The sequence below is a fragment of the Podarcis raffonei genome, chromosome 10 (assembly GCF_027172205.1).
Source record: "Podarcis raffonei isolate rPodRaf1 chromosome 10, rPodRaf1.pri, whole genome shotgun sequence".
In the NCBI taxonomy this organism is placed as follows: Eukaryota; Metazoa; Chordata; class Lepidosauria; order Squamata; family Lacertidae; genus Podarcis; species Podarcis raffonei.
Genome location: NC_070611.1, coordinates 76,426,101 through 76,450,860, shown reverse-complemented (window position 1 = coordinate 76,450,860; position 24,760 = coordinate 76,426,101). Strand labels below are relative to the sequence as shown.

General features: G+C 48.1%; 1 protein-coding gene and 1 pseudogene across 1 annotated transcript in view; both read left to right on the top strand.

Annotated features, from left to right (window-relative positions):
- Positions 1–24,760, top strand: part of LOC128421774 (zinc finger protein 84-like) — a 238,925-nt gene that overhangs the window by 93,035 nt on the left and 121,130 nt on the right. The gene's annotated exons all lie outside the window — the stretch shown is intronic.
- Positions 488–24,760, top strand: LOC128422905 (zinc finger protein 91-like; annotated as a pseudogene).

Below are 24,760 nucleotides of genomic sequence, written 5' to 3'. Positions count from 1 at the left end.
GTTTGCGGAGAGGTCCGCGAAGCCTGGGCGCGCTGATCTCAGCTAGCGCAGGCTTCGGCATGCTGGCAACTCTCCGCAAGCAGCGGGACCGCTCCCGCTGTTTGCGGAGAGATCCGCGAAGCCTGGGCGCGCTGAGCTCAGCGCGCGCAGGCTTCCGCATGCTGGCAACTCTCCGCAAGCAGCGGGACCGCTCCCGCTGCTTGCGGAGAGATCCGCGAAGCCTGGGCGCGCTGAGCTCAGCGCGCGCAGGCTTCCGCATGCTGGCAACTCTCCGCAAGCATTGGGAGCCCAGCGCTGGACTCCCGCTGCTTGCAGAGAGGTGTGCGAAGCCTGGAGAGCGTGGGGGGTCTGTGCGCACCGACCCCTCTCACTCTCCAGGCTTCACCGAAAGCCTGCATTCGCACCATAGGACGCACACACATTTCCCCTTCATTTTTGGAGGGGAAAAAGTGCGTCCTATGGTGCGAAAAATACGGTATATTTATGTATGGAGTCTGGAAAGAGCTTTAATGATAGTGGAAGGCTTAGAAGACATCAACATCAACGGACTCACACAGGGGAGAAACCATTTGAATGCATGGAGTGTGGAAAGAGCTTCAGTTTCAATGCAACCCTTAGAACACATCAACGGACTCACACAGGAGAGAAACCATTTCAATGTATGGATTGTGGAAAGAGCTTCAGTCAAAGTGGACACCTTAGACAACATCAACGGACTCACACAGGGGAGAAACCGTTTCAGTGTATGGAGTGTGAAAAGAGATTTAGTGATACTGGAAGCCTTAGAAGACATCAACAGACTCACACAGGGGTGAAACCATATAAATGCATTGATTGTGGAAAAAGCTTCAGTCAGAATGCAGACCTTAAAATACATCAACGAATTCACACAGGGGCGAAACCATTTAAATGCATGGAGTGTGGAAAGAGCTTCAGTCAGAGTGGAGACCTTAAATATCATCAACGGACTCACACAGGGGAGAAACCATATGAATGTATGGAGTGTGGAAAGAGCTTTAATATAAGTGGAAACCTTAGAAGACATCAACGGACTCACACAGGGGAGAAACCATTTAAATGCATGGAGTGTGGAAAGAGCTTCAGTCAGAGTGGAGACCTTAGATATCATCAACGGACTCACACAGGGGAGAAACCATATGAATGTATGGAGTGTGGAAAGAGCTTTAATGAAAGTGGAAGCCTTAGAAGACATCAACGGACTCACACAGGGGAGAAACCATTTAAATGCATGGAGTGTGGAAAGAGCTTCAGTCAGAGTGCACACCTTAGAAATCATCAACGGATTCACACAGGGGAGAAACCATATGAATGTATGGAGTGTAGAAAGAGCTTCAGTCAGAGTGGAGAGCTTAGATATCATCAACGGACTCACACAGGGGAGAAACCATATGAATGTATGGAGTGTGGAAAGAGCTTCAGTTATAGTGGAAACCTGAGAAGACATCAACGGACTCACACAGGGGAGAAAGCATTTAAATGCATGGAGTGTGGAAAGAGCTTCAGTCAGAGTGCACACCTTAGAAATCATCAACGGATTCACACAGGGGAGAAACCATATGAATGTATGGAGTGTGGAAAGAGCTTCAGTTATAGTGGAAACCTGAGAATACATCAACAGACTCACATCGGTAAGAAACTATTTAAATGTATCGAGTGTGGAAAGAGCTTCAGTCAGAGTGGAGCCCTTACAACACATTAACGGACTCACACAGAAGAGAAACCATATAAATGTATGGAGTGCAGAAAGACCTTTGGTGATAATGGAAAGCTTAGATCACATCAACGGACACACACAGGGGAGAAACCATTTCAATGTATGGAGTACAGTAACTGCTTCACTCAGAGTGGAAATCTTAGAAAACATCAGCAGACACACAGGGGAGAAAGTATTTAAAGGTATGGACTGTGGAAGGAGCTTCAGTCAGAGTGGAACCCTTGATTTTTGTCAACAAACTAACACAAAAGACAAACCATATAAATATCAAGAAAGTAGATAGAGGTTCACTCTTAGTGGAAGTTCAGAATCAACAGACTTATGGACAGGAAGAACTTTAAGAGTTGAAATCCTTCAAACCATCAACAAACTCAGAGAGGAGAAGCAGTTTAAATGAAAAGATTGCAAAAAGTGCTTTATTTATAATAGAGTGATCAAGGAACATCCCAGGACTCTCACATGGGAGAACCCATTTAGATGTATGGAGTGTGGGACGTCTTCCTCTCAGAGTCCACTCTGAGCAATGAACTCAGCAGGAAATCATTCCTAAAAGCATGAGGTATATGTGAAGTTCTGGTGTTTATATGTAAAACATTATAATAATGAAATAAGGCAGCATCTCACAATAGTGAGTATAATTTTAGATGAAAGTACCTTCGTTTTTTGCACCAAATTCTCTCACCCCCCCACCGCATGATCTCCCAGCACTGCTTCTTCACCAGAACTTCATCGCTGCCTCCTGCCCTGCGCGTTCTGAAGAAAACTTGGAATACTGAAATTGAATGGGATATTTCCCCCCAAACCTAATTTCAAGAGAGAGAAGGAGGGGTGCAGGTACTAGGGAAGTCTCTTGGGGGCCCCACGTTCACTCATGTACCCCAGGACAATTTACTGCCATCAGCACACTTTGCCCCCTCCCTGCTCCCTCCTAAGTCTAGATCATTTATGAACAAGTTGAAAAGCCACAGGTCCCAATACTGAGCTTGAGGGGACTCCGCTTTCTGCTCCTCTCCTGTCCGTTTTCTCTCTTGGTGTTTCAGAAGGAGGGCTGCCTCCAACAGAGGGGGCACATTTCTTCTAGGGGCACATTTCCAGGGGCACATTCCCCACGGTGCCCCCCAGCCTGGCTCCACTCGGCCAGAGCAGCTGCATTTTGTTTCGCTGCAGGTGAGGCTGCCCCCTGCAATGTGGGGTCTTAAAGGAACTTCATGGGGGGGGGATCAGCGAGGAGGAGCTTCTGGAGCCTGTGCAGCCCCCTCCCCTTCAGGTTTCCTGAGCCCCTCCCTTTTTCATTTCAAGGATTGGGGGTCCCGCACAGCCCTCAGGGCACCTAAGCATCGGGGGGGGGGAGCTATTTTGTTTCCTGAGGGCAGGAGTCACAATCCTGGCACACTGCAGGATGTCTGAGTTTTAGGTATGGGGGTGAAAAAAGGTGGGGGGGAGGTGGAAAAGAGGTGATAGGGGAAATATCCTGGGGTGTGGATTTTATTTTATTTTTAATCATTTTTATTGATTTTTCAAAAAAAACCCTGAGTGCTCGCTGAAAGGACAGATTCTGAAGCTGAGGCTCCAAGACTTTGGCCACCTCATGAGAAGACTCCCTGGAAAAGACCCCGATGTTGGGGAAGATGGAGGGCACAAGGAGAAGGGGACGGCAGAGGACGAGATGGTTGGACAGTGTTCTCAAAGCTACCAGCATGAGTTTGACCAAACTGCGGGAGACAGTGGAAGACAGGAGTGCCTGGCGTGCTCTGGTCCAGGGGGTCACGAAGAGGCGGACACGACTAAACGACTAAACAACAAATATCGAGATGTGGAAAAATGGAAACAAAATGTGGGAAATATGGAAACAACAAGGAGAAGCAGGACTAAGATGTGGAGATCTGCTCCAGAGATCCAGACTGTGGGGAGCCCCAAGAAATCAATAAATGCAATTTGGACTATAATTTGATCTTTTTTATTCTTGTTTTTTTATTTTTTAACTGAAGTATTATGATTGGGTATTTAATTGGGGTGTGGGTATTTAATTGAGGCGAACCAAAGGGGTGGCGGTGGGGACAGGCCGCCCCAGTGCCCACGCCTTTACCACCTCGCTCTCTGCTGGAGGAGGCAGGCAGGGAAGAGGACAGGGCAGAACGGAGGCAGGCGAGCCAACAAGTGAGGGGGCAGAGTTGGCTGCTGGGGGGGGGGATGCACTTGAGCTGCTGCCTCTTGAGTTGCTCTGTCTGTCAGGTTGCCCTCATGTGCCCCCCCCCCCCAAGCAGGGCTCCTGTGCCTTGTTTGTTGTAATTGAAAGCAGGAGCTGAAGATTTCGCAAGCGATAAACTATAAGATAAAATAAGAAACTCCTAGAAGTAACAGATGAGGCTAAGAGATAGAGAAAGATCAATAATAATGATTATTATGGATTACAATTGGAAGTAGGGATAAGAAGTTTGTAATGAAAGAGGATATTGATGTTTCAGATATGAAATTGGGAACTGCTAAATATGTGTTATGATGAAATTCAAATTGGAAGGTGTCGAGGAAGTCTTCTAGCAATGTAAATATACCAGGGAATAAGAACGGGGAAAATTCTTCTTTTATCTTTTGCATTTTTATTGTTAAGTTTTTATGTTGTGTTAAATGTAATGTTCTTTTCTGTGTTTATGTTTATGTATTATAAGAGCCTGGCGTGCTCTGGTCCATGGAGTCATGAAGAGCCGGACACAACTAAACGACTAAACAACAACAAAATTATAAGAGAAAACCAATAAATATTTTTTTGGGGGGGGGGAACCCAGCACCTTCTAGCTTCGTCAGGGCAAGCATATTGTTAGGTGGGCGTGAGCTCCGTCTTCCTTGAGGCAAGTGTGCTTTGTGGCAGCTTTGCTTCATGAGAAGTCACGCAGCAATTTGGAGCTCAATAAGCCAAGGAGCAAACCAAAATTCTGGGCGTCCTCAGTTTAGGGCTAAACTACCGAAGACCCTGCAATAAAACCCTGCATATGTTTGCCCAGAAGTATGCCAGATGGACACTAGTGTAGACTTTCCCCCCGCAAGTGTGCTTAGTGAACTCTGCAGTTCTGCAGCCGAATCCCAACGCATAAATAATGTTGCAGTCCTGACCCCTGACTCCACTTCCCTGGGTGTATTCTGCACCGGACTGAGCAGACGGGGGGAAGATGGCACTCCAAGTGTATCTTAAACATCTTCCATCCTGTTCTCTGTCATCTTTCTACTACACCTTTAAATGCTGACAGTTATCTGGTCTGGATAAAAGAGAACATGTTCCCGACAAGTGTGTGCGCATAAGTGCATGCGTAGGCTGGAATTTGAACTGCTGAGGCTGGGAGGTTTGCAAAAGAAAACAAGGTGCAGGATGTCCAATGGTAGCTGGCCAAGGGGATTGCTTGCATCTGAGACAGGAGAGTGCTTGGGCATGAAGGTATCACTGGACATGACTTTATAAGGGGATGTGAAATTCTGTGAAGAAGCTCGCTGGTACAATTCATGAGAACAACCCAACTTCGTATGAAACGTGAATAGGGCGCTGTCTTTGCTCTGTAATCTTTTGACTCAGGCATGGTTCCACGCCACTCTCCCCCAAAACAATGATTTCTTTCTGAGGTCTCAGGTGATCCTAACTGGAGATGAGAATGTTGTGTGAGATGCACATGAAGAAGTTTCTCTGGTGATGCTTCAATCTAAGGGGTTTTGTTTTTCAAGCGCAGAATCTTAACTACTGAGCCTTGGAAGAAGTACGCTTGCAAATGATTATTGGGTAGTGAAGGTGTGGGGTGTAAAATTGTATTGCAGTCAAATGCAACATTCCTACAAGGCACATGCTGGGGAATGCTTGTGTCACTCAGGAGAAGACTTGCTAGTTCCTCCTGAGCGGGGACAGACTTCCTCTGCATGGCACTTCATGTAGGTGTGGCCTGTTCGTGGACAGAGGAGCACACGGCCTCCATGTTCTGCTCTTCTTCTTCTCCTTTTTGTGTTCCTACAAGTTAGGAAGAAGTGACTGCTCAGTTGCAGTCACTTGAGATTATTTCCCTTATGGGATAGTTCATGTCGATATATATAGAGTTATGTAACTTAAGTCTGCCTTCAGGGATCTTATTGTGAACTGGATGATTGTAAATAAACTAGTTTTATGTTAACTTTAATCAGATAGTCGTGTCTATTCTTTTAGGAGGGATATAAAAAGGGATCTTACCAGGAATCCTAAATAGTGAGGCTCAGACGAGCCTGCAACTAGCTAACTGCTGTGTGATTTAAAAGAGGGATTGTTTAACAACTCTGCTAAGTTATAGAACTTGCCGACGCAAGTTAGGAAGGATATCATAAAAGAATATATCCTCTCCTGCCTCCCTAAACATTCCCACAGAAAGAGCCTGGGGTAGGATGTCCCCTCCCTTGGAGCGAGCGACCAGCAGGGATGCCTCTGAGCTGCCTCCGTGTGTTATGCTCAGCCCACGGTTCCCCATACAGACATCTCTGGCAATGGTTGCTGACGAGGGCTTACTGCCCATGCTGCCTTGTTTTGAATAGGATGGGGGGCAATCCTCTGACAACTCACAGAGCTGTTTTCAGGATCTGGAGGGCAAGGACTGATGTAGTGTAGCAGTTAAAGTGTGAGATGTGAGTCAAACTCCTCTTCCTGCAACCTCAACTCTTCGTATGCATGGGGATTATAACACTGGACAGCCTTGCAGGGCCGTTGTTTAGATTACTGAGATAATATATGTTATATTTTGTAATGCTTTAAATGTGCTACATAAATGCTAAAGTATTCTTAAGTAAAGCTGAGTATTGGTTGGTGCAAATTGAAAGGGCCGAGAGGCAGAGCCAATAGAAGAAGACGAAATCCAACGAGTAATAAAAGAATCAAAAACCCAGGACAAGGATGGATTTTCGGCAAAATATTATCAAAAAACTAAATCAAACCCTGATTGCACCCTTGAAAGAGGTACTGAACAGCATTTTAAGGAGGGGAGAAGTACCTGGCAGGTCAGACTCAGAGGGAGGAGAGGAGGGGGCCAGGAGACCCAGAGGAGGCCGGTTGCTGAAGCATCCACGGAGACTCCCCCTCCTGCTGCGACCAGCTCCCCTCTCCCCTGGTCTCCTAGAGCACACAGGGAAATCCAGTTCCGACCCCATGAGCCTGTACATATTAAGGGGGGGGGTTGTCCCAACATGCATCACTTTGATCTCATTGACAATGAACTGTAATTACTGCCCATTCAGCCTGTTTGGAGAGCTCTTTTTGGAGCTCCTTGCAATCTCTCTTTGTTTGAACTGTGGGGTGTGAAACACAGAGCAGTCAAATACAACATTCCTAGAGTGGACATAAAAGGGGATGTCTGGACCAGCCAGTCAGAACTTCCTGTTTCCTCCTGGGCTGGGACAAACTTCCTCTACATGTGACTAGAGGTGGGCGTGACCTCACCTGTGCAGGTAACAACATACCACAGGGCAGGCAGCCATCTCTCTCTCTGACTCCATTCCTTGAAGAAGCCACATCTCCTTAGCCTGAGATGCTCTCTTGGCTTCAAGAGAGGACAAAGGAACTATTTCCTTATGGGATAGATTCCAGGTGTATATATTTTGTAACCTAAGTCTGCCTTCTGGGATCCTTCTGTGAACAGAATGGGAGTAAACTATTTTATATACTTTTATTTTTTTAAAAATATTTTTATTAGCACTTCAACAACATATCCAAACATATCATATTATTTACCGCCTTCCTACCCCTCAACCCCCCCTCCCCTCCCGCAAAGACTTCCCTCAGCTCAGCTTCCAATTATCAGCACAGGTTCTAATAAGTGTCCACTCACCATGAGGCAGAATTTAATTACTGCCCCACAAGCTTCCTGCGCTTTAAGTTTTGCAGCCTCCAGATGTCCCTTCCAGAAAAGTGTCTCAGTGAAAGGGACTCCCAGGGATCCGAAGGAGTGCATTGAACCAGGTTATTCGTTGCTCCAAACTTTGGACTTCTGTCTGTCCGCTGGGAGAGGCTGGCCTGCCCCTTTTTCAGGGCAACTTCCTTCCCTCTGCTCCAGTATGAGGGCAGCATACATAGCTCACAGCCCCCTCTTAAATCCCGTCAACTATAAAAAAAGCAACCACTATCAAATACTTGACAATCCTAGACAGCATCTTAAAAAGCAGAGACCTCACCTTGCCAACAAAGGCTTGTATAGTTAAAGCTACGGTTTTCCCACTAGTGATGTATGGAAGTGAGATCTGGACCATAAAGAAGGCTGATTGCCAAAGAATGGATGCTTTTGAATTATGGTGCTGGAGGAGACTCTTGAGAGTCCCATGGACTGCGAGAAGATCAAACGTATCCATTCTGAAGGAAATCAGCCCTGAGTGCTCACTGGAAGGACAGATCGTGAAGCTGAGGCTCCAAGACTTTGGCCACCTCATGAAAAGAGAAGACTCCCTGGAAAAGACCCTGATGTTGGGAAAGATGGAGGGCACAAGGAGAAGGGAATGACAGAGGCAAGATGGTTGGACAGTGTTCTCGAAGCTACCAGCATGAATTTGACCAAACTGTGGGAGGCAGTGGAAGACAGGAGTGCCTGGCGTGCTCTGGTCCAGGGGGTCACGAAGAGTCGGACACAGCTAAACGACTAAACAACAACATCAAGTACTTTAAAAATCAGCACCTAGACTGTTTCAGTAAATGCCTGGGGGCCTAAAACAGATGTGAATGGGCAACGCAAATCAGAGCGCATTGTGTGTGTGCAACTTGCAAGAGGGCAGAGGGACAGAGTCTCTGCTTCACGCCCCTCTCTGCTCTCCTCCTCCTCTCTTTGACTTCCCACATTTATGTGGAAATGCTACAGGTCCACCTCATAGGGAGGTTGTAAAAACAGCAGAGTTGGTTTTTATGAAGCACTTTGAACTCTCCGAGTGCCCTCTAGTTTATCTCCCCACGTTGAGCCCCCACCTCCTTTGCTCAGAGGGGCTCTGGCCCTGCCCCCCATCCCTGGGCCACCTTCCCTTTTCATTCAAGGTGCACGGCTAGGAGATGGATCTTCTGCCAAACTCCCCTTTATTCCTGTTGCCACCACAGAGAACTCTTCAACACTTCACCCCAAACATAACAAAGGAGGAAGTGTGCATCGATTCATTAAACTGATTTATTTAAAAAATAGACATAAACATGTGGTTTCAAATGTTCTCATTTCTTTTCTTTTTCTTTTGAAACTTTGCTACAGCTGCAACAACGGGGATTATAATGCTGTTTCTCTACTACAGGTCTAACCAACCCTGCTCCACAATTGCCACCACTGTCCCATTCCATTCCACCTTCCAATGGTTGCAGCCCACCATCTTGGCTGCAGGTCCCAGAAGACGGGCTCTCTCCTTAGAGACCTTTTCCACCTAGCCTGGGAGGGCAGAGCCTGGATTGACTCCAGCTGCAAAAGCTGAGGCTGCTGAACAGACTCTTGAATTTGGGGTTTTTTGGGGGGGTTGTTGCTGTTGGTGTTTTGTTTTTATATTTTAGATCTTGTGATTTATGTGGAAATTGTTCAGTTCAATTGCTCAATCCCAGCATTCCAAACTCCAAACTACCCCTATCACCATCTAGCATTTCCTAAAATTTACTCTTCAACTGTAATTAAATAATTACCATTATTATATTAATGTCATTGATACATGCGTATAAAACTTTAACTACAAACACCAAGACATTGCACTGAAACTTTCGGTAAATGTGCATGCATGCACTTTCCAAGAGTCTCATTCGAGAGCCAGTGGGGTGCAGTGCTTAAGAGTTTTGGACTAGGAACTGGGAGACCTGGGTTCCAATCCCCACTCATCCATGAAGCTCACTGGGTGATGGCTTCACAGCCCAACCTACCTCACAGGGTTGTTGTCAGGATTAAACGATGAGGGGGAGAACGACTTAAGACGACACTGAGCTTCTTGAAGAAACAGGTGGTATATAAAGGCATCCAATAAATTTCGCTAAGAAGAAAGGTAAGATTCTGCTCTTAGGCAAGACGAATCAGGTGCACAAATATAAGATGGGACATACCAGGCTTGTCAGTAGTACATATGGAAAAGACCTGGGGTCTTAGTGGACCACAAGACTAACATGAGTCAACATCAGCGAAATAGGCTGTTATTCTAGGCTGCGTCCAAAGAAGTCAAGTGTCCAGATCAAGAAAAGTAATAGTCCCACTTTCTTCTGCCTTGTTCAGACCACACCTGGAGTCCTGTGTCCAGTTCTGGGTGCCCCAATTTAAGAAGCATTTTGACAAGCTGGAAGGTGTGCAGAGGGGGGTGAGCAAGACAATTAAGCGTTGGGAAACCAAGCCTTCTGAGGAACAGGAAGGGGTGTCACGTGGAAGCTTGAACAAGCTTGTTTTCACCGGCTCTGGAGGCTGCGACCCAAACCAATGGCTTCAAATTAGAGATGCCCTTGGAAGGTTGTGGACTCTCCTTCCTTGGAGGTTTGTAAGGAGAAGTTTGAAGGCAATATGTCATGGAAGCTTTAGTTGAGAGTCCTGCAGTGGACTAGACAACCCAGGGGTCTCCTGCAGGTCTAAAATTCTATGATTCTCCCCTGTATGAATTCTTTGATGGGCCATGAGGTTAGTCCTCTTACTGAAGCTCTTTCCACATTCCAAGCACTGATATGGTTTCTCACCACTGTGAATTCTTTGGTGGGAAGTGAGGTTGTCCTTCCGGGTGAAGCTCTTCCCACATTCCAAGCACTGATAGGGTTTCTCCCCAGTGTGGATTATTTGATGGGCCATGAGGTTGGTCCTCTTACCAAAGCTCTTTTCACATTCCAAGCACTGATATGGTTTCTTACCACTGTGAATTATTTGATGGGAAGGGAGACTTTGCTTCTGACTGAAGCTCTTTTCACATTCCAAGCACTGATATGGTTTCTCACCACTGTGAATTCTTTGGTGGGAAGTGAGACCGGAGCTCACAGTGAAGCTCTTCCCACATTGGGAGCACTGTTATGGTTTCTCACCACTGTGAATTCTTGGGTGTGCCACGAGACTGGCACGGTGACTAAAGGTCTTTCCACATTCCAAACACTGATATGGTTTTCCCCCTGTGTGAATTCTTTGGTGGGAAGTGAGATCGGCTCTCTGGAGGAAACTCTTTCCACAATCCAATCATTGATAGGATTTCTCCCCGGTATGAATGCTTTGATGGGTAGCGAGATGGGCGCTTTTACAGAAGCTCTTTCCACGTTCCAAGCACTGTGAATTCTTTGGTGGGAAGTGAGATTGGCTCTATGGCAGTAACTCTTTCCACATTCCGAGCACTGATAGGGTTTCTCACCACTGTGAATTCTTTGATGGGAAGTGAGATTTTGCTTCCGACTGAAGCTATTCCCACATTCCAAGCACTGATAGGGTTTCTCACCACTGTGAATTCTTTGATGGGAAATGAGACTTGCCTTCTGACTGAAGCTGTTTCCACAGCTCATGCATTGATAGGGTTTCTCCCCAGTATGAATTCTTTGGTGGGAAGTGAGACCGGAGCTCACAGTGAAACTCTTCCCACATTCTGAGCACTGATAGGGTTTCTCACCACTGTGAATTCTTTGATGGGCCGTGAGATTCGCCCTGTGATTGAAGCTCCGCCCACATTCCAAGCACTGATAGGGTTTCTCACCTGTATGAATTATTTGATGGGCTGTGAGATGGGTGCTCTGACTGAAGCTCTTTCCACACTCTTGGCATTGAAATGGCTTCTCCCCCCTGTGAATTCTCTGATGTTTACGGAAGGTTGTGCTTGTATTAAAGCTTTCCCTACAATTCAAGCCCTGATAGGGTTTCTCCCTGCTGTGAGTTATTTGATGTGAAATGAGATGTGCACTCGTACTGAAGCTCTTTCCACATTCCAAGTATTTCAGTGGGTCCTCCCCTGTGGGAATTATTTCTTGTGAAGTGAGGCTTTCATTCCAACAGAAAGTTCCCCCCCATTCAGAGAACTGAGAGGGTTTCTTCCCAATAGCATTTCTTTGGAGGATAGTCGAATTTGAGCTGTGACTGAAGCTCTCTCCACACTCCAAGAGTGGCAATGGCTTCTCCACTGTGTGGATTCTGTCATGGGCATCCTCTCTCTCTATTTCCGAATCATCACCACCTGCAATGAAGAAATGGATTAGAGCTGCAGGAAGAAATGGAGTGCCACTGTATTGAATATTGATCTCTAACCCTTGTGATAGAGGAAGAATTCCATGCATCAACACTGCTGACCACACACTAGAGGTGGGCAGTGTTAGAAACAGAGATAGGACAGCTAGGACATAAAGAGGACCTTAAACCTAGGTTATGGGCTCAAAAATGGTATGTCCACATGCACTCTCTTATGACAAAAATACAAAGCTGAAAAGGAATGAACAGCAGCTGAAATAATATGTTCATTTTTCACATGGTCTGGTCCTTCCCCTGCCCACCCCTCTGAGTTTTTAAGAAGGTCTCTCCTTCAGTCTTTAGAGAGTAGCTGGAAGTGGGGAGGCAGAAAAAGGTCCTTCTTTCCTTCCACTCTGCAGTTTTAATCCGAAATATTAGATTCTGCGAGCAGAGCTCGGAAACTGCTCGTGTCTATGACATTCCCTGTTGCAAAATGTGCCTAGCACCATGCGAGTTTCAGACAATGGAGGTGGTGGATGATTGTGTCTACCTAAGAAACCAACAACCTCTTCGTTGATGCTGACCTGGACAAGTGTACTGGCGAGGCAGTTCCGGCAACGGCTCACCTCTCCAAAAGAGTACAGTGGTACCTCTGGTTAAGAACTTAATTCGTTCTGGAGGTCTGTTCTTAACCTGAAACTGTTCTTACCCTGAGGTACCACTTTAGCTAATGGGGCCTACCGCTGCCGCCATGCCGCTGCCGCACAATTTCTGTTCTCATCCTGAAGCAAAGTTCTTAACCCAAGGTACTATTTCTGGGTTAGCGGAGTCTGTAACCTGAAGCGTCTGTAACCTGAAGTGTCTGTAACCCGAGGGACCACCGTATGGGTGAATGGGATGCTAACCAATACCAAGATGAAGGTCTATCAGGATTGTGTGTTGAGCAAGCTGCTTTGTGAAGTGAATTGTGGACAATTACAACCATCAGAAACAACCCCTCAATGCCTTCCACAAGCTCTGTGTCAGGAAGATTTTGGGAAATACAAGGCAGGACAGTGTCAAACAAAGATGTGCTTTCCTAACCTCAAATTCCCAGCATGTTCCCACTCCATTCTCAGCAAGCTCTATGCTGGGTTCATCATGTCCACGGTCAAAACCTGCTGATAGCCCTCCATTTAAGGTCAGTTTTGGGGGTATTAGAATCCCAGGTGCTGCAAGTGGCCCTGCAGAGCTCCCTCAAAACCAGGGAGGCTTATCACAGAGAGAGATGCATGGAATTTCCAAAGAGAGATTACAATCCAAAAGGGAGCCTTACTGAGAGAGGCCACTATCCCACAATTCTCCTCCATGACTTCCTTATGCAGAGCTCTCTGGTCAGGATCCAGCAACGCCCATTCCTCATCTGTGAAACGAACAGTGACATCTTCAAAGCACATTGGACCCTAAGAGAGAAAGGGAAAGATCCTCTTTAGACAGCACTAAGGTTGTCTGCTACACATTGCTCTGTTTCTTTCTGCTTATTAAATGGTGTTTTGTTTCAATGGGATCGTCCTGCTGCAGATTTTAATTTGGGTGCTCTTTTTAATGTCTTAGTGGAATTCTTTTCTTGTGTGATTTAGTGATGGACATTAATCTTAGTGTAAATGGGTAGAACTCTACATTGTGTTCTTAAAATCCTTCTGTCTGTGCCAAATGGAAGGATCCCCTCTCTGCTCCCCATGTGATGTTCTTGGGGGGGGGGAGACCCTTCTGATGCCCTAAAGACAACTTCAAGAAGTGCATGGGGGGAGGAGAAGGGGGGGAAAGCCCCATTGTGCAACTGATGTAACTGGATAGGTGAATCCTGGGAACTGTTTTTTAGGCTTTTTGAACTGCTTAGAAGTCTATTTTAGCATTCAATGATAACTCTAGAAATAAAACTACAATGACTTATGAATGATCTTATTGACCTTCAGAAGGTGAGTTAAGGCAAGGTGGCTGTTCCTTATTCTCAGCACATTAAGCTTCTCAAATGGCATTCTCAGCCTCTTGGCTTCTGTCTAGGCTGCCCTTGACAAAGACGCCTTCAGAGAAGCTTGGACAGAAGCCAAGAGGAGGAGAGAGATTTTTGGGGGGCTAGAGGCACCCTGGCTGCCCCACCCCTCAGCCCCCTTCCCCACAGGGCTCCCTCCCTCTACCTGAGCTGCTTCCACAGCCGTTGCTTCTCCTTCACCACCAGGAATAGATGGAAGAGGAGGTCTTGCTGGCATCATCTGGTCACCTGCAAGAGACAGAGGTAAGTGGGAAGCCAGGAGTGCAGCTGCTCTCCAAAAAGTCTCACCTTCTGAGTGCATCTGGACATTTGGACCCATTTCATAATTTAGTTGGGTTAAAAAATACAACTCCCTCCTTGGTGCTCTTGGCCCCAAGTGTCTTCCCCCACCCCCCAAAAAAGATGACAAGAACCCATCGATTTGTTTTGATATCCACAGAAAGGGACCAAACGGAGAACGGACTCCTTCCTTACCCAGCAGCCTCTCTCTTGAGAGTCCTTTTGGTCTCAGAGGAATCTGGGCCCATTTCTGCAAACAGATCCTGTCTCTGAAATAGCAACAAATATTCAAAACAGAGAATATGAAGAAGGGTTAGAAAAGGAATGACAGAGGCAAAAACTGAAGGGCAATCTGATAGCATTGAATGGCTGCTTTCCAAAAAAGGATGGTATATTAACAGAGAATTTTCAGATATTGTCACTCACGTTCGGAGCCCCTTTGGAGTATCTAGATGAAAGTCTCTCTCACCTGCTGCTCTGCCTGCTTTCTCTCCTCCGCCTGACTCAGTAGGAAACCTTCGGCCAGGGCCACCGCCTGGGAACTGCTCTCCGCTCCACATTCCCTCACCCAGCTCTCCATCTCCAGTGGAAGGACAGCCAGGAACTGCTCCAAGATCACCAGGTCCAGCATCTCAGCTTTCGTGTGCCTTTCTGGCTTCAGCCATTGATGGTAAAGGTGGTAGAGTCGGCTGCAAACCTCTCGAGGTCCTTTGGCCTCCTGGAAGCAGAACTGCCTCAATTGCTGGCTCTGCACCTCTGAGCGGAGAGTGTCCTCCTCACCCAGGATCTTCTGCACAGTTTTTCCCCAGAATCCCCCACTGCTCCCAGTTCTGATGGCATGGCCTCTTCCTGCTTCAGGGCCAGCTGAGTTTTTCTCATCCATCTGTGCTATCAGGAAGCCTCCAAGAGAGAGAATCCCTTGATCTTCTGCCAAGCTCTGTCTGTCTGAATTAGAGATCCTTGCAAATTCTACAAAGCAAATACATCGCTCTGTTACAAAACTGACATATTGCCTGGAAGAGAAAAATATTCCGTGAGGAAGTATGTATGAGTCTTGGAAGAGCCAGCTCTGGACTGCACCACAACCCAGACTCTTGAGGTTTCTTTAGAAAGGAGAAGGAAAACGTATTTTTCGCTCCATAAAATGCACCAGAGCATAAGGCGCACCTAGTTTTTAGAAGGGGATGCAAGAAAAAAAATATTTTTAAAGGGAGCTCTGAGTAGAGCCTGTATGCATCCCAGGCTCTGCTCAGCGCTCCCTTTCACGAGCCGTGTGGAGCGTGTGTGTGGCGCTTGCAGGCTTCTCCCCAGGAGGGAGAAGCCCCCAAGAGCCGCACACATTCTTCACGCAGCTAGTGAAAGGGAGTGTGGCTCTTGGGGGCTTTTCCGGGAGGTGGGGGAAGGGACTGAGGGGCTGCCCTCTGTCCCTTCCCCCACCTCCCACAAAAGCCAGCAAGAGCCACACGCTCTTTAAAGGGTGCACGGCTCCTGCGGGCTTTTCTACGAGGAGGGAGAAGAGACTGACTGGCCACGTCAGTCCCTCCTCCCTCCTCGGGGAAAAGCCTGCAAGAGCCGGGCGGAGCGTATGTGCGGCTCTTGGGGGTGTTTTCTGCCTGCCTCCCGCCTGCATTCCCTCCATAAGACGCACACACATTTCCCCTTTTTAGGAGGGAAAAAGTGTGTCTTATGGAGAGAAAAATACGGTAAGTCTCCAGCCCTCCTAGAGGGAAAGTGACCATGCAAAATGTGCAGGGAACTGCTGGTCTTTCTGAGAGATGAATCAGCCTGGTTGCTGCTGCCTTTCAGAGTTTTCAGTCAAGGAATGAAGTCAGAACTGTGATTGACAAGTGACTCATTTGTACTGAGTGTTATCTGAGCATTGGGTTATAGTGGAGGTCCTAACTTAGGGTTCCTCAAGAGTTGTCTCCTGCCCAGCCCCATTCAGAGCACATTTATTCCCTTATCTGGCTAACTCCTGAGGGCCAAATGACATGTGGGTGGGGTCAAAGGACAGAACTCAAAAGCAAATGAAGTGGGACTCGCCTTTCTATGCGTGTAATGTGTTTTCAACTGTTCTTATTGCTGTTTTTTAAATTTTGTAATCTGCTCTTGGAAATTCGGGTGATGGGCAGGGAACTAACAATAATGATGATGATGTTACATTGCTTAACATGCCCCCTCCCCAGTCATGAATACTTGAGGGCACTCCTGGGTCCATCATGGTCGCTTGAGGCCCATGTCCAGCTCAGGCTACTTCCCCACCCCACAGACCTTTTGGGACAGAGAAGACTTGGCCCTGGTCCTCCCTGCTCTGCACCAGATGGGATGGTTGCAACGCTCTCAGTGTGGAACTGCCCTTGAAGGCGACTTGGGAACTGGTCCAAAACACAGCAGCCAGATGATTGGCTGGGCTGCCTCTCTTTATGAATGGCATTTCTCTCCCACCTCCTTGTCCAAGGAGATCAAGGTGGCATCCATGGGTCTACCCCTCCCCACTGAGTCCCCCCACAACAAACAAGTTGGATTCCTGTTTTAAAACAGTTGCACTGGTTGTTTCCTTTCCAGCAGGACCTCTCCTGCTCTAAATGCCTTGGCTTGTGAGACCTCCAGTGGTGCTTTCATAGAACTATAGAAGTGGATGGCACCCCAAGGATCATCTAGCTCAACCCCAGACAATCTCAGAGGCCACGCTTGCATCTGGAGGAACTGAGCACTGGAGGAGAAAATGAGCACTGCAGGATCAGGCCATAGAGCTGCCTCCTATGAGGGAGACAGGGCAGAGGAGCCCCCCCTCGCCCTCTCCTCCTCCACGGATTGGTCTCCTCCTCTTTTAACGCCACCTTGATTGGTGGCCTCTCTGGCTCTTGTGGGAGGCAGTTCCACAGGTTTTACTCTGCCCTGCAAGACGAAGCGCTTTCTCTTCTCTGCTCCCCTTCTTTCCTTCTTTCCTGCCTTCCTTCCTTCCTTGCACAGGTGAGGTTTTAGGGACCAGGGTATATTTCATGTCCGAATGTTTCCATCCGCGGCCAACCTCTGTCATAAAAGGGGACTGATCCATACATCTGAATGGGGTTTCTCTGCATGCATTTCCCCGCTCCTGGACCCAAGGGGCCAGCAGCGCATCCATGCAAAGGAAGAGCAGAGCTGCCGCCCTCCTGCGACCCTCCGCGCCCTGACTTGCCCCCCTCTCGCCATGCAGCGCTGGAACCCCCGCTCTCCCCATGGGCCCTATCCTGGGAGAGAGGAGACTCACCGGATCCCATCAGGTGCCCCCAGGCAGCCTCTGCAGAGCCGAACCAAGGGGACCCCCACACGCCCGACTTCTTGCAGGAAAGGGGGGGATTGGGCTTTCGCTCTGGAGGACCCTGCCCCCCCTCTTACTTTCCTCTCTAGGAATCTAGTTCATTTCCGTTTAACCCTTGGCAAGCCGAGCGCACCCAACTCACGCCTCTCCCTCTCTCGAGAGCCGGAGAATCGCGCACCAATGGCATCCCGAGAAGGCGGAGGAGGAGAGGTTTATGGATCACTTCCGGCAAGGGATACCTTCAGTTTTGGACAGCAGCTGAACGGCCCCCTAACAGCTGGCCCCTGAACACGGCTCCCGGTCCGTTTCCGAGCACCATTCAAAGTGTTGGTGCTGACCTTGAAAGCCCCAAATGGTCTCAGCCCGAGGAAAACATTTCCGCAAAAAGATCAAAACATGTAGCCGCAGGTGATACAATAGGAGCCTTTCTGCAAATGGCCTTTGCAACACAATTCACAGGATGGTAACAAAATATACACATTTGCCTCTTTACAACGTAGCCCCGTTTCCTCAACGAACCCACCCGTTTCTTGATGAAATAGAACTTCTGCCAGGAAAACCTGAGCTGAAATAGTAAGGAGAGCAAAACAGCAGCCCTGTCTGACCCCAGTCACGTGGCAGGAGAATCTTCCTGAGCCCCCCCCCCCTCCGTGAGATGGGGATGCTGAAATAGGCAACCGATGGACAGACTTGTCATGTTGCCAAAACAGGAACTCGGAGTCTGATCTGATTTCCGTGTACAACTCTTTTTGTTACGCAAGCGGGGATGTTTTTGGGGTGCTCTCTCTGTGACGGGGGGGGGGCTACTATCTGAGGGTGTCCAAATTGCAACGCGCTTTATTTCTGGGCTGCGTCACTCCTCGCATGGGGGGGGCTCTGCCTGCAAACATACCAACAGCTGCCTTGCTTTCTTCCTGGCCTCCTTGTGCCTCCTCTGACGGATACACAAGGGAGGAATTTTACCTGGGTGTCTGGTGTGTCTCTCTCTGTGTGTGCAAAAGCCCAAGCCCCATTTTTCCCGTAATACAGGAGTCACAGAGCCCCACCCGCTGCTCAATGTGCAACAATACCGTCCTAAAACATGGGGTGGATCTAAGCTCATGGCCTGGGGTGGGGGAAGGAAGGATTTTGCAATGTAAAGATTGTAGGGGGGACCCCGCTTTGCAGCTGGATGGCCCGGATCAGCCCCCCCCCCCGCGCTCTCCTAGTAAGGGGGGAGGGGGGAAACAATTCTTCCCCTCCCTTCCCGGCACAACCTGCTTTCACGCCGCCCCCACAACCCTCAACCCCCCCCCAGTATGTCACACCTCTTCCTCCTCCTCCAGTCCGGCTTCTGTTTCCGGAATGAGCGGAGAGAGCCCCCCTCCCAACCTGCCTGCTTCTCCCGGAAGCGGAGCTTCCACTCCGGATTGCTGCTCTGCGCCGTAGCTCGGGGGGGGGGGGGAGGGCTTTCGGAAAAGGGAGAAGAGGCGGCAGGTAAATCCCCTACCCACCCACGTGGATGTAGCAGGAAAGGAAAGGAGAATCGGGAGCGAGAACAAAGAGGTAAAGGGGTCGCGGAGGAGAGAGGAGAAAAGGATCCAGAGACCCCTCCAGCTCCCCCAAGCGCCTTCCGTGGGGTCTGGATCCCTGCGCGCGTGCTGCGAAGGGGGCTTTCCTTGGCCCCTTGGGTGCCTTGGCAGCGGCGGACATGGGGAATCTACGCAGGGGGTCCCCACGAGGACCCCCATTGCCCGTTTCCCCCGCGCAGGCATTCCTGGGGTCCTGTGGGCTCCGCACGGATAAAGCCAGGCCATGAAAGGGTTAACGGGCGTGAGGGACGCCTGGATAGAGACCCCCGTCCCTAATCTGCTCGTCTTGGGGTGGACCCTCAGGATGGAAAGATGGGGGATGAGGGCTGAGCCGCGCCAAGGGGGGCCTCTGGGTTCAGGGGAGACTCTAGGACAGAGGGAGGGAGTCGAGGAAGTGGGGAGGGGGAGCATCCCTGGGGCAGGGAAGGGCAGCACTGGTGGGGGGGAGAGAGGAAGACCAGTCTTTGGGGACACTTCTCCATGGTGGCGCCTGCGGGGATTCTCTGGAGGGGCCGCCTTGGCTTCTCCCTCCCACCCAGGAATCGGCCACCCCTTCAAGGCGACCAGAGAGGGATCCCTGGAAAGTGGGGGGTCCAGTCCCCCCACCCCTCCTTCCTGTAACCTCCATCCTCTTCCCACCTCATAAGCCCCCATAAGCCCCTGCCCTGTCCAGGAAGAGAGGAGGGGAGAGGCCTTCTCAGAAGCAGCTCTTCGGTTCCGCAATCCCACCCAGGAAGCAGCCAGAAACCTTTTCCTCTCTCTCAGGCTTCCATCTTTAAGTTTCTCTTCCACTGCCTGGTTCCAGTACAAAGAAAAGACAGTAAAACATCAGACATTAAAAACCTCCCGATAGAGGGTTGCCTTCAGCTGTCTTCTAAATGTCAGAATGTTGCCCATTTCCTCGCCCTCTGCCTGCTTCCCTGTAACTTCGCATCTCGCAGGGGGGGGCGGGAATCAGCAGAAGACCTTCGAAGGACCACCTCCCTGTCCAGATTGAGCGATTTTGGGGGAGATGCTCCTTCAGGTCTACAGGGCCGAGGCTGTTGAGGGCTTTAGGTTGCAGATCTTGCTGCTCCATAACGATCTCATTCAGCAAATAAATTTATTACTGAAGGCAAAGAAGCATAACAGGATCCAAAAAATAGCAAAAACTTTACTTATGTAAAACCCTAACTCAGCATACCAAAACAGCACTCAAGTATGAATCACACAAGCAGAGTAGAGAAATAGCAGACTAGGAAGTGGGACCAGGTGCCTTTTGGCCTTGTAATTTATATTCTATTAAATGTCAGAGTAACCTTGGGACTGGATAACAAGCCTGGCTCACTCCAGTTTAAACCAGCTTCATCTGGTTCCCCAAAACAAGAAAGGTTCTTCATAACCTCATCGCAACTTATCCCACCACCTGCTCTCAGCAGAAAGGAAACTGCCAAGTTTCAGGAAGCCTGCATTAGATCAATATTTTTCTATGCCTGGAAAATGCAACCATGACAATTTAAAGATCAGCACTAACAATTTGAATTGTGCTTGGAAATGTGCTGGGAGCCAGGAAAGATCCTTTAGAAGCGGTGATATGTGGTCTCGGTGGCTGCTCCCATTCAGTTGCAGTTTTGGGTAACCTTCTAAGGTAGCCCCATGTAGACCACATAGCAGTAGTCCAAGCCGGAAACAACCAGAGCATGCACCACTCTGGCGAGACAGTGTGCGGGGAAGGAGGGTCTCAGCCTGTGTTCCAGATGGAGCTGCTAGACAGCTGCCCTGGACACAGAATTGAGCTGCGCCTCCATGGTCAGCTGTGAGTCCAAAATGACCACTAGGCTGTGCAACTGGTCCTTTAGGGCCATAGTTACCCCATTCAGGACCAGGGGGTCCCCCACACCTGCCCACCCCTTGTTCCCCAGGGACAGTACTTCTGTCTTGTCAGGATTCAACCTCAATCTGTTAGCCGCCACCCATCCTCAAACCACCTCCAGGCACCAACACAGGGCATTCACCACCTTCACTGGTTCCAATTTAAATGAGAAGAAGAGCTGGGTATCACCCACATACTGGTGAACACCCAGCCCAAACCCCTGATGATCTCTCCCACCAGCTTCATATAGATATTAAAAAGCATGGGGGAGAGGACGGAGCCCTGAGGCACCCCACAAGTGAGAGCCCAGGGGTCTGAACACCCATGCCCCAACATCAATTTCTGGACATGGCCCAGGAGGAAGGAGCGGAACCACTGCATAACCATTTCCCCAGCTCTCCTCGAGGGTCCAGAAGGACACCATGGCCAAAGGTCTCCAAAGCCACTGAGAGATCTAGCAGAACCAGGAAATAGCTTTCCCCTCAGACTCTAGCGCATCCGAGATTATCAACGAGCACAATCAGGGCAGTTTCTGTTGCATGATGAGGCCTAAATCCCAATTGGAAGGATAATGGTGGCAGAAGCTTTCCTGGTCCTGCACCCCCAAAAGCTCCAGGCACAAGACTTTCATTAGCTTTGAAGGGGCCATCGGATACTTAGTGGCCTTTTCTTCAAAAGACAAATATTCTGAATACTTTTTAATTGATGTATGATGTAAATAGTGCTTCTGTTTTACATATTCCACATTGGAGAGATTCTGATACACAGATCTGAGTTCATCGCTCCCCCTGAAACTGATGTGTTAGCAGCACTACAAGCCTGGGCAGTGTGTTTGGGGGCCCTGGGCTGCCTAGACAACAAGACACCCTTCTCAGCCTTGCTTATATGGTCCCAAGGAAAGCAGAGCAGTACGTTAGGCACCAGCTTGGCTGCAAGAGTGGCTGGAAGGAGGTGTGCAGGACACCATATCCTTTTCTTCTTCTTAAGATAACTCACGAGGCAGCAAAGTATTACGACCAGAGTTTTCCTTCTCGATGGGCTTCCTTCCCTGGTTGACGAGCCCCATCTGCCCTTCACTTTCCTCTGCAGCAGGGGCAGAATCTGCTTTCTTGACTGTGGGATTCACTGTTGTTCTCATCCTCTCCATCCACCAGGGCCTGCCTTCACCTGCAGCAGAATTCCCTAATAAACCAAGGATTTGAGACCCATCAGCTATCCTCACCTGGTTTAGCCGGCCGATTGAAGCCGTTCCTGGGATTGTGGCCTCTGTTGCATGCTGACAGCTTCTGGAAGCCACAGGTGAGAGCTGAGTGCAGGGTGGGGACCAATGGTGGATAAATTACCCCATAAGGTGCATGACATTTCCCCCACCAAAGGAACTACCGCTCCCCTAACACCCCATGACATCGTATGATTATGATATTTAAGACAGAACAGGAACAAATTCATGTCCCCAGAAATAACACAACCTCAGTCCATTAGTGAATCAATACTACATTTTCAAGGTACTACATATTCCACTAAGTACAGTTTATAATTTGGCCTTGAATATCCTGCTTTTCTGTGTCATTTTAGGATAGTCCTGCGTCAGAAGATGGGCACGAGATCAGACAGGACATCATTCTTTAAAAAATCAAGCTGCTTTATGAACATTTGTTGAGGATTTTGATAGTTGCTCATGAATTATTATCATTTGAGGACATTGCAACTTCACTTCCTAAAAAATGGGAACATGGGTAGGAGTTGAGGGAATGAAGGAGACATTGAAATAGGAGAAGGTGCTAATGGAACTTGATTTGTTCTCTTTCCCTTAGTTCTCTTCCTTGAAACCAAAACAGGATTCCCTTTCCTCCCACTCTGAAGAAGGAGATGGAGAAGGCAGTCAGAACTCCAGGGGATGGGTCACCTCCCCCCCATTAGGTATAGAAATTAAAATGTGTGAAATGTGGACTATGTTCATTGAATGAGCACACATAGTTCACATCAACGACCTCCAACAGGGGAGAAACCATTTAAAGGTATGGAGTGTGGGAAACGTTTCACTGATAGTGGAAACCTTAGAACACATCAACGGACTCACACAGGGGAGAAACCATTTAAATGCCTGGAGTGCGGAAAGACCTTTACTGGTAATGGAAACCTTAGAAGACATCAACGGACTCACACAGGGGAGAAACCATATAAATGCCTGGAGTGCGGAATGTGCTTCAGTGAGAATGGAGACCTTAAATTACACCAGCGGATTCACACAGGGGAGAAACCATATAAATGTATAGAGTGCGGAATGAGCTTCAGTCAGAATGGAAGCCTTAGAAGACATCAACGGACTCACACAGGGGAGAAACCATATAAATGTATAGAGTGCGGAATGAGCTTTAGTGAGAATGGAAGCCTTAGAAGACATCAACGGACTCACACAGGGGAGAAACCATTTAAATGCCTGGAGTGCGGAAAGACCTTTACTGGTAATGGAAACCTTAGAACACATCAACGGACTCACACAGGGGAGAAACCATTTAAATGCCTGGAGTGCGGAAAGTGCTTCAGTCGTAATGGAGACCTTAAATTACACCAGTGGATTCACACAGGGGTGAAACCATATAAATGTATAGAGTGCGGAATGAGCTTCGGTGATAATGGAAGCCTTAGAACACATCAACGGACTCACACAGGGGAGAAACCATATAAATGTATAGAGTGCGGAATGAGATTTAGTGATAATGGAAGCCTTAGAAGACATCAATGGACTCACACAGGGGAGAAACCATATAAATGTATAGAGTGTGGAAAGAGCTTTAGTGATAATGGAAGCCTTAGAAGACATCAACGGACTCACACAGGGGAGAAACCATATAAATGTATAGAGTGTGGAAAGAGCTTTAGTGATAATAGAAACCTTAGAGGACATCAACGGACTCACACAGGGGAGAAACCATTTAAATGCCTGGAGTGTGGAAAGTGCTTCAGTAGTAATGGATACTTTAAATTACACCAGCGGACTCACACAGGGGAGAAACCATATAAATGTATAGAGTGCGGAATGAGCTTTAGTGATAATGGAAGCCTTAGAACACATCAACGGACTCACACAGGGGAGAAACCATATAAATGTATAGAGTGCGGAATGAGCTTTAGTGATAATGGAAGCCTTAGAAGACATCAACGGACTCACACAGGGGAGAAACCATATAAATGTATAGAGTGCGGAATGAGCTTTAGTGATAATGGAAGCCTTAGAACACATCAACGGACTCACACAGGGGAGAAACCATATAAATGTATAGAGTGCGGAATGAGCTTTAGTGATAATGGAAGCCTTAGAAGACATCAACGGACTCACACAGGGGAGAAACCATATAAATGTATAGAGTGTGGAAAGAGCTTTAGTGTTAATGGAAGCCTTAGAAGACATCAACGGACTCACACAGGGGAGAAACCATATAAATGTATAGAGTGCGGAATGAGCTTTAGTGATAATGGAAACCTTAGAACACATCAACGGACTCACACAGGGGAGAAGCCATTTAAATGCATGGAGTGTGAAAAGAGCTTCAGTCACAGTGGAACCCTTAGAAGACATCAGCAGACACACAGCGGAGAAACCATTTAAATGTATGCACTGTGGAAGGAGCTTCCGTCAGAGTGGAACCCTTGATTTATGTCAACAAACTCACACAAAACACAAACCTTATAAATATCAGGAAAGTAGATAGAGGTTGAGTCCTAGTGGAAATTCTAAATCAACAGACTCACGGACAGGAAGAACATTAGGAATTGAAACCCTTCAAACCATCCACAAACTCAGAGAGGAGAAGCAGTTTAAATGAAAAGATTGCAAAAGTGCTTTATTTACAATGGAGTGTTTAAGGAACATCCAGGGA